Genomic DNA, 13938 nt, shown 5'->3' with positions numbered 1-13938 from the left:
AAGACTATTAGTGAATTTCAAAGACACATTTTATTCAAAGAGCAAACCCTGATGCTCCTCCCCGACCCACTGGAGGTCGGGGATCAGCTCACTTTGCATCTAAAACATACACATAGGTGGGAAACATAAGCATCAGGTAAGGCCCAGGACCAGGGCAATCCAGACCTCTATAATTGAAGAGTCGCTGATACATCTCTCTGCAATAAGCCACATTATTTCTCAGGAGTCGTGGCCTAAAAGCTACAGATCAATAAAGGCCCTGTCCCACTTTCCCGAGTTACTCACAAACTCTCCCGAGTTTTCCCCTTGATTCGAACTGGGGGAATGTCGGGGAATGTCAGTAGCGAGCTCGTAGGATCCCGTAGAAGTTTCGTAGCGGCTCGTAATGCCAGCCGTAGGAACTCGGAACGTTTTTTCAACATGTTGAAAAATGTCCACGAGTAAAAAAAATAGCCACGAGTACCTACGAATGGCTATTACCGTAATACTCAGAGTTAGAATCAAGGAGAATTAGAAACTCGGGAGAGTTCGTGAATAATTCGGGAAAGTGGGACAGGGCCTTAACTCTAAGGCAGGTTGTGGATGATGAGTTTTTAAAACCAGCATGGACACATAAGCCAAAAGGACTCTTCCTATGTCATAAATTTGCTACGATTTGCAAACATTTGATGTAAACACTGGAAACCCAACACAATCATTAATCTATTCCTAGCACAAGCATTTCTCAGCTTGGTATCCGAGAGAAATAACAAAACCAATATGGACGTGTCCAAAGAGTACTGATTGGCTGGCTTTACAGTTGGATTATGCCTTCTTGCAGGCTCAGAATTACTGAGGGTAATTAGCTTCCACATCAGTTCTCACACAATGCTCTACAGCAGGTCATTCCGCGCCTTCTTTCACCACCAATAAGCTTTCGGGGTGATATGAAACTCATAAACAGAACAGAATGCTGACAATTTCCTAGCCCCATTGTGACAGTACAGAACATGTTCTGCTTGCAAGCATAACTGGGTACTACTATGATAAAAAAGGAAGTGCATTCGTGATTATGGGAAAAACCTCAATTTGTTAGTCACGAGAGAACAAATATCCAGTTCCAATTGTACAACTACGCACAAGCAGTTTTCAAGCAAGCCAATTTACATTTCATGTAGTTCGTGTATATTGAAAAGGAAATCCGGCAATGGAAAGAAGCTTATTTACATTTAATCTGTCAGCCTGTCCAAAATGATAAAAAGGTCAATAAGAGACTAATATCTGAAACATAAGATTAAAAGCTACTAAATGTTCATTAAGTGAGTAAGCCATTGAAAGTAGACTCCTCCTTCAGTTTTCAATTTCTTTCCCAAAATTTAAAAAAATGGTTTATAATCTTACAACCTTTCCTTCTGCCCAAACATGGTCTGAAGAAGGGTCCTGTCACCTATCCATGCTTTCCATTGATGCTGCCTGGCTCGTTGAGTTACTCCAGCATTGTGTCTTTCATTGGAGTTTCTTGTTTCTACTGTCAGGCCCTCACTGGATTCGACCAAGAACATGAATAGCAAGCAGCTCATGAACCCCGCTTTCATAAGGTGACATTATCTGTTCAGCTGTCAACCAATCAATCAATCAATCAACCAATCAATCAGATTTATTCATCACATACACAATAAAGTGCAGTGAAATGAACTTGCCAGCAGCGGTACAATCAAAAAAGAACACACAATACACAATAAAAATTTAACACAAACATTCACCACAGCATTCTTCACTGTGGTGGAAGGCACAAAGTACAGTCAGTCCTCCTCCATTGTTAAGCAATGGAGGACTGACTGTAAGCAAAGCACAAATCAGGAGTAAAGCTTGCGACGCAAATTCCTTTGCTTGGAGGTATGATGGCACAGAACGGATAAGTACAACTTTAAGTCTTCTATCATTGAATTTTCTTTTAAACAATGCGCATTATTAAGTCTATTACTGCTGGTAAAAAAAAAGGTTACATTTCCCAGTAACAAAACTAGACCATAATAATCTCTGAAATTGGTTATATCCAAGTATAGAGACTACTGGTCGCAATGCTGAGATAGGAATTCATGTTAAAGAACACCACTCATAGTAGGAGCCATTTCATTCTGGGAGAAGCGTCACAACTGAATAACAACCAAGACTTGTACATTAAGGATAAAGCCCAGTTGCAAAGTCCCTATTGATCAAATAACCCCCTAAACTCACACTTAACCATCATTCCTTAGACTTGCATCCCAAAGCACAAAATGGTTCTTTCAAGTTAGGAATTTGAATACGTTTAATGTCTTTAAATTTATCCCCAAGATGTTGAAAAGCATACTTACTTCTCAGCAACCTTTAGCAGCTGGCCACGTGCAGAGCTGTACAGTAAACAATTGGACCAAATGTTCAATATTTTAATCTTTGCAATATGATCTGAAATGAAAAACAGTAAATGATTTAGAGCAAAGTTAGTTGCTCTCTTCCAAAGAGGAAGTTGCACTGAACAACTAATGAACAGCCACTCAAAAGTAGCATATGGCCAATTTAAAAATAGCAACAGCAATTAGAAGTGTAAACAAATATGACAAAATAATTAATACTGAACAATTAACTAGTTCTACAAAAGCTTTTAAGTGAATATTTATATCAGACAAATCTAATTTTAGATACAAGTTCTTTAGTTTGATTCGAGCCATTTCCTATTTCACTTAACCCATTATTCATTCCACAAATGGTTGGAAGAGAACATCACGTTCCTGTTCTCTGCTCTGTATATTTAGACAGGGTTTCATAACCTCAATGTACATAGGTTACACATTTGTTCATTGGAGCCAGACCATTGTTATAGCTTCACATCTAACTGAAGATAGACACAAAATCAAGTATCAAGTATCCTTTATTGTCAATCAGACTTTTCAGTCTGAACAAAATTTCGTGCCTTGCAGTCATAACATAGAATAAAATAACAAAACACACAATAAACACAGATTTAACATCCACCATAGTGAGTCCACCAGGCCCTCCTCACTGTGATGGAAGGCAAAAATCTTAAAGTCCTTGTTTCCAGATCTGAACTGGAATTGTGACTAAAATTATGAACAAAGTTTGATTTGGAATACTTTTAATGAGGACAAAATACAAAAAATCCAATTCAGAGACCTGCTTCACTGCAAAATGTGTGTCTGGTCACATACCAAAAACTGACCAAACAAGGTTGGAAAAGTAAAACACAAATTATAGTACAATGGAAATGGGAAGGTGATATTTGAAGTTTATTTCTCAAAAGATTTAAAAAATATTTGCTGTATCTTAAAAACTAATAAATGCTTGTAATTTTCATCTGTGTGCTTCACTTGCATTATTTTTGCCAGAATCTAATGAATGAACAAATGCGATTCAGTCAGCACAAAATAAACGACAGAATATTTTTTCCTCCCTCTCAGCCGTGGGTATGTAAAGAACAAAGCACCCTCTGTATGTGGATTTTTTGTTTGCATAAAATCCAAGGATCTCATACTGATTCCAACTTCCTCAGATCTAGAGATTTCTTTTGATTTTTTTTTAACTCAACAAATGGATGCTTTTTTTTTTTTTTTTTTAAGCAATCACCTGTATCCATACACAAAGATCTAAATGACAATTTCAATTCATAAGTGTAGTTCACATGCAGTTTTGATCAACACCACTGGAATGGCCATAATCAAACAACAATTTAAAGGAAATGAAAATCTAATGATCATATCATACCTGCATTTTACATAATTACTTCTACAAATGCCAGTATCTAGAAGTAAGTAGTTCAATAGTTTGACGTTTTAGACTCAAATTCCTCTGAATTAAGAGGAACTGTGGCATAGTGGTTATGTTGCCACAACAGTAACCCACTAACCTGTGGACTAGACTACAGATCTGGTGATTCGAATTCAAATCCTATTTAGCAAAATGTAACCAAATTCATACAAAACAACATTTCAGCTTAGTTACTTACATAAACCTAGAATGAAAACCTAATGACATTGATAATAGCAAGAAAACATTGGATTGCTGAAGAACAATAAAGACATTTGAGATCTGAAATACAAAGAGAAGATGCAAGAAATACTCTGCAGGTTGTGCAGTATTTATGGATGGTTAAACAGTGGACATTTCAATCCACGTTTCAGCATCTGCAGCCTTTCCTGTCTCCTTAATTAAGCTTTAGTTTATTTTAGAGATACAGTGTGGAAACAGGCCCTTCTACCCACTGAGTCCGCGCCGACCAGCGATCCCCGCACACTAACATTATCCTACTCGCACTAGACAATTTACAATTATGCCATGCCAATCAGCCTGCAAACCTGTTCGTCTTTTGAGTGTGGGAGGAAACCGGAGATCCCTGGAGAAAACCCACGCAGGTCACAGAGAGAACGTACAAACTCTGTACAGACAGCACCTGTAGTCAGGATCGAACCGGGTCTCTGCCGCTGTAAAGCAGCAGCTCTACTGCTGTGCCGCTTAATATTTCAATCCATGCCTTTCCACCGGAACCAGGAAAGGTTAGAAAAGGCACATGTTTTTAAGTAACTGGGTAGCAGGAGGGGTGGATACAACAAAAATGTCTGTGATTGTATGGTCAAGAGAAAGTGCATGACACTGACAGTGTTGGTGGCTGAGAGAGGGTGGCTAAGGCTTGTTAATTGCAGCAGATCTGTAGGAGGTGCAAGTTGAAGGAGATGAATAAGAACAAAGAGAGAAAAACATAAACATAAACAATGCTGACAATGCTAGAACTGAGAAGAGCACATTAATTGCTGAAAAACTGAAGTAAATCTACACTGAAAGTGCCCATCAGAGCAGGGAACGTGTTTAGGGAGAGAAAATCTGATATAAATTACAGATCGACAACCTTAAATGAAGATTGACAATCTTATAGAGGTGGAAAAAAAATCATGAGAGGAGTAGATCAGGTAGATGCACAGAGTCTCTTGCCCAGAATAGGTGAATCGAGGACCAGAGGACATAGGTTTAGAGGAAGGGGAAAAGATTTAATAGGAATCTGAGGGGTGACTTTTTCACGCAAAGGGTGGTGGGACAGAGGAAGTAGTTGAGGCTGGGACCATCCCAACGTTTAAGAAATAGTTAGACAGGTACATGGATAGGACAGGTTTGGAGGGATATGGGCTAAATGCCGGCAGGTGGGACCAGTGTAGCTGGGACATGTTGGCTGGAGTGGGCAAGTTGAGCCGAAGGGCCTGTGTCAATGCTGTATCACTCTATGACTCAGTGGCTCCACGAGATGGCCAGTATTGACACAAACTGGAAAAGCTGGTTAACCTCCATTTTAATGACTGCACTATGCCAGGATGGATGTATTGCTTTGAGAAACCAGGCAAGTAGTCAACTGAAAACTGCACTCTGAAATTGCCAGCACAACTTTCAGTTCAACAGCAATTAGGATTGAGCATAAATGCTGGTTTTAAAGCCAGCAACTCCCACACTCCACAAATGAATAAAATGTTAATACAAGTTGACAATAAAACTGTTTTGCAGAGCCTTACTACACAAACTTGATCAGACCAGAAGTTATCAAGGCAGCTGTTCTATACACTATCTCAAAAAGGCACTTCTTACATTTTGTTTTACCAAACCCATTTCACATCTCAAGTACTCCTACTCATTCCTTTACACCAGCATCCACATTTTTGCAATCGTAGTGATATTTTCTGAACCCATCTTCATTTTGTAATATAATAGGCCTTATCCCTGAGCACTCAGGAGGTACAGTGCGCTCTGCGTAGGATCAATCCACGCAAGGCTGCAGGCCCGGATGGAGTCCAGGGAAGGGTACTAAAGGACTGTGCTGTACAGCTGGCGGATGTATTCACGAGGATCTTTAACCTGTCTCTATCTCTGGCAACGGTCCCCAAGTGCCTGAAAACAGCTACTATAGTGCCGGTGCCGAAAAAGTCACCAACCTGAATGACTACCGCCCGGTTGCCCTAACTCCAATACCAATGAAGTGCTTTGAAAGGCTGGTCCTCTCCAACATCAAATCCAGCATCCCTGCCTCACTGGACTCACATCAATTTGCATACAGGGCAAATAGATCCACAGAGGATGCCATCTCTCTGGCTCTTCACACTGTCCTGACTCACCTGGAAAGACAGGGCACGTACGTAAGGATGCTCTTCATAGACTATAGCTCTGCCTTCAATACGGTCATCACCACCAAACTCCACCAGCTAGGCCTCAACTCGCCGATATGCGATTGGATCCTGAATTTTCTGACGGAGCGACCGCAGGCAGTGAGACTGGGCCTGCACCCGTCCTCCACTATCACCCTGAGCACCGGCACACCACAAGGCTGTGTACTGAGCCCCATGCTCTACTCCCTCTTCACACACGACTGTGTTCCTGCATTCGACACCAACACCATCGTCAAGTTTGTAGACAACACAACAGTGATCGGGCTGATCACCAACGGTGATGAAACAAAATACAGAGCAGAGGTGCAGAACCTGGCAGACTGGTGCTCACGTAACAACTTGTCACTGAACACCTCCAAGACCAAGGAGCTGATTATCGACTTCAGGAGGTCACATAATGGAGAATACGCCCCAAGCTAGAGAGAAAGTGCAGGTTTAGAAAAAGTGCAAGGGCCGCAACAAAGTAGATTGGAAGATTGGTAATTTAACCCAAGCATAGAAGAGGTCTGTTCAAGAGTCTGATAACACTTTTGTTGAGGTGTATTGCCTTTCTACGAAAGCAGCATTTTAATCTGACCCAGAAGAGAGTCTTCAAGTCTTAGTCAGACACAAGAACTGGCGTTTTATATTACTGTAGGGATCATTTTATCTTTATGAGACATTAAATAAAACCCCGATCTCCTGGATTGGATGACAAAGATCTGACTGCACCTTTTTAAAGAGGAGCAAAGAAATTTGTTTTCTTTTAGCTCACTGGTCATCACCAGTTGAAGTTGGGAGGTTGCACTTGCACAAGACATTGATAAGTAATGTGTTCAGTTTTGGTCACCCTTCGATAAGAAAGATGTCATTAAACTGGAAAGAGTGCACATAACATTTGTAGGGATGCTGGCAGGATCTGAGCCAGAGAGAGAGGTGGATTTCATTCTTTGGATCACATTGGATACATAAAATCGTGAAAGGAAAAGATAGGGGAAATGCAGTGTCTTTTTCCAAAAATAGTTGCCGAATCAAGAACTAGAAGGCATGGGATTAGAGGGGAAGGAACCCGAGGGCCAGATAGAACTACTATCTCTGCCAGCTCGTTCCATATACATAGGACCCATAACACACAGGGTCCTATGTATATGGAACGAGCTGGCAGAGATAGTAGTTCAGGCAAATGCTATAACATTTAAAAGACATTTGGACAGGTGCATTAATATAAATAGTTCAAAGGGATATGAGACAAACACAGGCATATTATTAGCATAGATGGACAAGCTGGGCCAAATGGCCTGTTTCCGTACAACTCTCTGACTGCAGGGTCACTGTTCAAATAACAAAAACAAAAAAATCACAAAACAACTTTAACAACATTAAATCCTCTAATTTTAGGTAATTAACCTCAATAGTCCTCCCCTTTTCCCAGTGCTCCACCTAGACACAATTCCATTTCTCCCCTCGCCTCCACCAATATTCCTTATCTCACACCCTTTGTCTTTTCATCTTTGGCCTTGGTCCAACCATCTGCCTATAACTCAAAGATAGGCACAAAATGCTGGAGTAATTCAGCAATTCAGGCAGCATCTCTGGAGAAAAGGAATAGGTGGCGTTTCGGGTGGTGACCCTTCATCAGACAGAGTCGGAGAGGGGGACACCAGAGGTATTGAAAGCTCCTCCTTTTCAGCTCTCTCACCAACCCCCAAGACCCACTACAAACAGTATGAAGAAGGGAGAATATAGACATTTTGGGTCAAGAATAAAACACATATGCAACTTATGGTGAAACAACTCATAGAAACGGGCCTTTTGGCTAAACATGCCAACCCAAATGGCATCCAGTCTGAAGAAGAGTCCCAACCCAAAACGTCACCTATCCATGTTTTCCAGAGATGCTGCCTGACTCGCTGAGTTACTCCAGCACTTTATGTCTTTTTTTTGTAAACCAGCATCTTGTTTCTTAATTTTAATTGACGATACACCCCACTATTATCAAACTTTGCAGTGTATAAAGCATGATTTTTATGATTTCCTGCATTTGACTAATAGCTTGGAATTGAACCTTTGCAAGTCATAATTTGCATGAACCAAAGACAAACTCCTTATGATTTAAGTTCCCTTTGTCAAAAGCCCAATTTGAACAAATATAAAACAAACAGCAAATGCACAAGATCACAGACAATAATCCCTCCTCAGTAACCTGCCGCAGAAATCATGGTCACATCATAGAAACATAGAAATTAGGTGCAGGAGTAGGCCATTCGGCCCTTCGAGCCTGCACCGCCATTCAATATGATCATGGCTGATCATCCAACTCAGTATCCTGTACCTGCCTTCTCTCCATACCCCCTGATCCCTTTAGCCACAAGTTAATCGGCTTGGTATAAATGTAAATTGTCCCAAGTGTGTGTAGGATAGTGTTAATGTGCGAGGATCGCTAGTTAGTGCGGTTCTGGTGGGCAAACAGAAATAGGAACTGGGACCAGGATGACTAAACTGGTGCGAATACTCCACCACCTCCTCTCACCTTACTTCATCTCCATCAATCAAAATTTGTTTCTATTCCCTTCTCCCCCATTTACTTATCTAGTTTTATTTAAAATGCATCTATGCTAACCACCATTCTTATTCAGCACACTCAATAAGAGATAAGAATACTGATTATGTCAATTATGAAACAGACGCATAAAATATTTTTAATTATGCCTGTTTTCCACATTTTGAAAATTAATGCGATGTATTCACATTCCACTGTTAATAAACAAGATATAGATTTGATATCAAAGATATTCATAATTACTGGCTGGATGCGACCGAAAGCTGTTAACGTTTGTCCTGTTAATGTTGCTTCCAATTCTTAGACTGAGCTGAAAAATGTATCCCAAGTTTTCTTTAAGCTGCCGAAGAATCTTTTAATCACTTAGCTGAAAGATGTTGGCCTGATGTTGACTAAAATTGTTAAGAATGGATTCCTGACGTGATCTGCTAACTTATACACACAATACATTTTACATGCTTCAAATGTATTGAACTCATACCCAATCAATAAAAATCCCACAATAATTTGAATGAGTTAGTTCTTGTTATGTCTGAAGTAGCTTTGAAAAGAAATATAACTTTTTTATTGGTTTTGTTTCGTACTTTCTACGCTATTGAATAATGCCACCAGTGTTTTATATTACCAGACAGCAATCTTGATACTTTGCCAAATCAGTCATGTGCATCAGAATACTCAAACAATAACTGGACATAGAATCAACGTGTGTCAGCCATGACTAAAGGAATAGAACTTTTACCTGAGTTAAGTCTGACAAGTTACGTTCCAAAGAGACAAGCTCCAAAAATCTATAACAACCATGGATCTCACTTCCCCTAGTGCTGCACTTTGAGGTATCTTTTCTCAGCCCAGCATTAAATCTCCTCTTTGATATGCTTTAGAAAAAGTCTACAACAATTTGTGGATCAAAATGTATTGCTAGATTCTAGGCAATCAATCAAACGCATCTACAAAAAGTAAAAATAAGAGTATCATAGAAAGAGACAAAGTCAAGGTCGGAAGATCAGACATGCTTTCTGCTCTTGAAACAGGTTCTAAAAAAAACATTTCTCAAAATTGACAAAAACAGAATTAACTGATATAGATCAAATCCTTAAGAAAATTTGGATTTAGCAAGAAATAGAAAATGCAATGCCAGATGATCAAAATGTAATATATTAAAAAACAACACAACCATAAAGTGGTAAATGTAGAGTAATGATGCATAGTACTCCAATGCTACACATTTGGTTTAATTGTTTCTTCAACCTTAAATTATGTGACACATGTTCACCAATGACAAGTACATCACAACTGTAACAATCACCCTGCTGCACAAACCATGCTCTAGATTTAAATGTAAACCAGTAAGCGGTATTTACTGACATTTATATTCTGATGTGATGTATCCACTATTTACCCAACATCATAATGTACTGCACAACTTAGAATCAATAAGATACTGCACCAAAGGTACATAATGTTCACTTTAACAAAGATTAAAGGATTGATAACGTTAAGAATCAGTTGAATAAGGTAGTAGAAATAATGTTTCCACATGGGCAGCACAGTGGCACAGCTGCTTCAGAGACCTATGTTTGATTCTGACCTCAGGTGCGGTCTCTTTGAAGTTTGCATGTTCTCCCTGTGGGTTTACTCCAGGTGCTCTGGTTTCCTCCCAAAGATGTACTAGTTTGTGGATTTAATGGTCTCTGTAAATTGCCCCGAGTGTATAGGAAAAAGATGAGAAAGTGGGATAACATAGAACTGGTGTGACTGGGTGAGTGATGGTCAGAGTAGATTGGATGGACTGAAGGAATGCGTTTCCATGTTCTATCTTTCCATCAATCAATGGAAAATCTTGAGAGAAATCAACTCTGGCAGATAATTATAATCAACAACTACAAGATAATTACTTAGAAATTCATTAGGAAAGGTGGAAAAACACTCCAAAGTTGAATTCACAATCACTTGTAGAGGCCAAGGCAAATAAGCACAAATGTACATATACATGTAGAAAGGTTCACTTGCAGCTCATCCAACCTCATCTACTATGTTCCGTGTGTGTAGGTGAGACCAAGTGCAGGCTCAGCGATCATTTTGTTGAACACCTTCGCTCGGTCCACCTGGACCTCCATGATCTCCCAGTCACTAAACACTTTAACTCCCCTTCCCATTCCCATACTGACCTTTCTGTCCTGGGCCTCCTCCACTGTCAGAGTGAGGCCCAATGCAAATTGGAGGAATTAGCACCTCAGATTTCGCTTGGGCAACTGACAACCCAGGGATATTGAGATTGGACCTCTCTAATTCCAAGTAACCCTTGCTTTCCCTCTCCCTTCATCCCTCCCCATCCTGGTTCTCTGCCTAGTTTGACTGTCCTCCTGGTTAAATTTTACTCTGCATGCCTCGTTGTCAGCGACGTAAAATGTACAATGATCTATTCTACATTTTCCTTGATCTTTGTCCCCTTTGATCTCTTGTTTTCACAACTTACCCTTCCATATCACTCGTTTCCCTCTCCCCTGACTCTCAGTCTGAAGAAGGGTCTCGACCCGAAAAATCACCCATTCCTTCTATCCAGAGATGCTGCCTGTCCCACTGAGTTACTCCAGCATTTTGTGTCCATCTTAAGAGAAATAAAAAAGTGGACTGAAAGTCTTCAACATATATAATGTAAACACCAGCTCAAAGTAGATGAGCCTGACGCCCTGTTTCCATGCTGTGTCTTCCGGTTAAGGTGTGTTTTAGGCAAATGTTCCACAAAGGTGAAGTCTCTATCACACAGAGTTGAGAGGAAACGGAAGCACACAATCGAAGATGGAAAAGTGAAGGAATTAATAAACACGTGTTCTGTTAATTCTGTTCTTTGCCATGACCTTTCTGAATACATTCATTTAGTCTGGCACTATTGTAAAGATAGAGTAACAAAGCTTGCAAAATTATGTATAGGTAAGTACAAGTTTTTGTTTTGTTGATTAAAAAGATAGCCCAAGATCAATATACCAGGACTCGAGATAGGACTTGAGTTGGAGATTTCTCGATGAGCTGGGCGGGAAAGCTGTACCTTGCCTGTATTCTAGAGATGGCTTCTGCATCTGTCAGTGAGAGGGGAAAGGGGGGCTAACCAGACAGGAAGAAGTATCTGAAAAGAAGGGAAAATACAACAAGGAATGCAGTTGCTGGAATCTTGAGCAAAACATAAAGTGCTGGAGGAACCTAGTGGGTCAGGCAGCATCTGTGGAGAACATGGACAAAGATCATTTCAGGTCAGGAATACAGCACACATGGGGGACATACAGCAAAACAACTCAAGGGTCAGAGTTATACGCATAGAAATAGGTCCTTGCCAACCAAAATGACATTCAGTCTGAAGAAGCGTCCCGGCCCGAAAAATCACCTTTCTATGTTCTCGAGAGATGCTGCCGAACCCGCTGTGTTACTCCACCATCTTGTCTTTTTTTTTGTAAACCAATCAGCATCTGCAGTTCCTAGTTTCTAAACTGGCATTCTGGACTGGTCCCATTTGCCAGCGATTGGGCCATATCCATCCAAACCCCTTTAAATTCATCAGATTATGTAATCACAACAAAATATTTCTCACCGTGAACAAGTGATACCAAGTACCTAATTTGTCTCTTGCATAAATCAGTGGCAAATAGATTTCTTGAAAGCACATTCCTCCTTCTGTCTAACAGATACAGATAGCCTTTATTGTCATTCAGACCGAAGTCTGAACGAAATTTCGTGCCTGCAGTCATACATACAATACAATAAAAACAACAATAAACACATATTAACATGTTACTTTCAAGTTGTAAACCTGCTGACAACATTCCAATGCCATTTTTAACCTCCAACATGTTTGACTTTCAACTGTCATCCGAAATAACCTAATAAGACAGTCAATTTTAGAAATAGGCGATGGATACATTGCTTACCTATGACATACATATCTGTAAGTGAATAAGCAATTCTAATACTCATAATTTCTGTAATTTAATTTAAATCATTTACCATATTACACCCAGTCATGTAACACTAAACGATTCCTAAATTTAAAAAAATGTTCTCAAATTTACACCAAGGATTATTCACATCCAGCATTCTGTTACATACAGTCGAAAATATGAAAATCGGATGGATTAAATAGTTGTAATAGAAAGTATATCAGATGCATACAAAGTATAACATTAGACGCAAGAAAGATAAATGACACACTGTAATTTATAAAGTAGACAACATTGCCCATAACACTAAGCCACTTTAAGTGTGAACTGGGAAGGTGTTCAGGCAACGTGAGGTGCCACAGAAACCAAGCCCAGGCACAGGTTGAAAGGAGCAGCAGCAGCAATCAGGTTGCGGATTGCAGCGCGAATGTGCAGCAGGTCGGCAGCACTGATCCTGAACCCCTCTGGTTCACGGGGCTCCGGCCGGAGCCTCGGTGCGAGTGGCGGGGAAGAAGCCGGCGGCATCTGAGGTGAGTGGTCCGGGGCCGCGTTGAGGGCGGCAGGGCCGGGCCTGCGCCTGGCAACCGCCGCCCCGGTCTCGGCTAGGCCACAGCCCCGGGCAAGATCCGTCACCGCAGGGGGGTGCAAACACGTCCGATTCAAACCGCAAACCTCTCCCTTCAGACCCTCGGGAGAGAATAGACTCACCGAGCACGGCCAGGAGGATCCCCTCTCCCTCTCGCTCTCACTCTCACTCTGGCTGCCGCTCGCGTCCTCTCTCTGTCTCTCCCTCTCTCCACTCCCACCTCCCGTCTGCGGCTGTCACGGCAGGGCGCATGCGCCGGCAACCCGCTCCATGCCGGGACTTGTAGTCCTTCAATGCCTGCCCGCCCAGTGCATGCTGGGACTTGCAGTACATTTATACCCGCCTGCTGTATGCCGGGACTTGTAGTCCCAATTGCCCGCCCGCTCCATACTGGGATTTGTAGTCCTCTGTTGACCGCCACAGCCCTGGGGAAAGGTAAGCGGATGTCCTGGACCCATTACTGAACTCTACCCTGGAGAACTGTACTCTAGAGTTGAGTCATCTCAACCCTCTATATTACAGACTCATACGCGCCCTCCTTTTTTTTGGATACAAACTAAGAACAGGATAGTCCAATTGCTCGGTGGAGTCTGTTCCAACATTCTGGTTGCCTCATTATAGGAAAGATGATTCAGTTTAGTTTATTGTCACGTGTACTGAGGTATAGTGTAAAGTTTTTGTTGAGTGCTAACCAGTCAGTGGAAA

General features: G+C 41.1%; 1 protein-coding gene across 17 annotated transcripts in view; it reads right to left on the bottom strand.

The window, feature by feature from the left end:
- The window catches only part of gapvd1 (GTPase activating protein and VPS9 domains 1), a 106053-nt gene extending 92567 nt beyond the window's left edge, over nucleotides 1-13486 (bottom strand). For 13 of the 17 annotated variants that reach the window (XM_033048814.1, XM_033048828.1, XM_033048832.1 and 10 more), the window contains exons 1-2: nucleotides 13356-13469; nucleotides 2337-2427 (exon numbers count right to left, since the gene is read on the bottom strand). The gene's annotated coding sequence lies outside the window, so the exon portion shown is untranslated. Of the gene's footprint in view, nucleotides 1-2336; nucleotides 2428-11194; nucleotides 11214-13355 lie in introns of those variants that run through there. The other 4 variants (XM_033048826.1, XM_033048825.1, XM_033048812.1 and 1 more) reach the window with 4 other exon arrangements.
- Nucleotides 13487-13938: the final 452 nt, after the last annotated feature.

The sequence above is a fragment of the Amblyraja radiata genome, chromosome 32, assembly GCF_010909765.2.
Source record: "Amblyraja radiata isolate CabotCenter1 chromosome 32, sAmbRad1.1.pri, whole genome shotgun sequence".
NCBI lineage: Eukaryota > Metazoa > Chordata > Chondrichthyes > Rajiformes > Rajidae > Amblyraja > Amblyraja radiata.
Note: the sequence above shows the minus strand (reverse complement) of the source record. Positions and strands in the feature narration are given on the sequence as shown.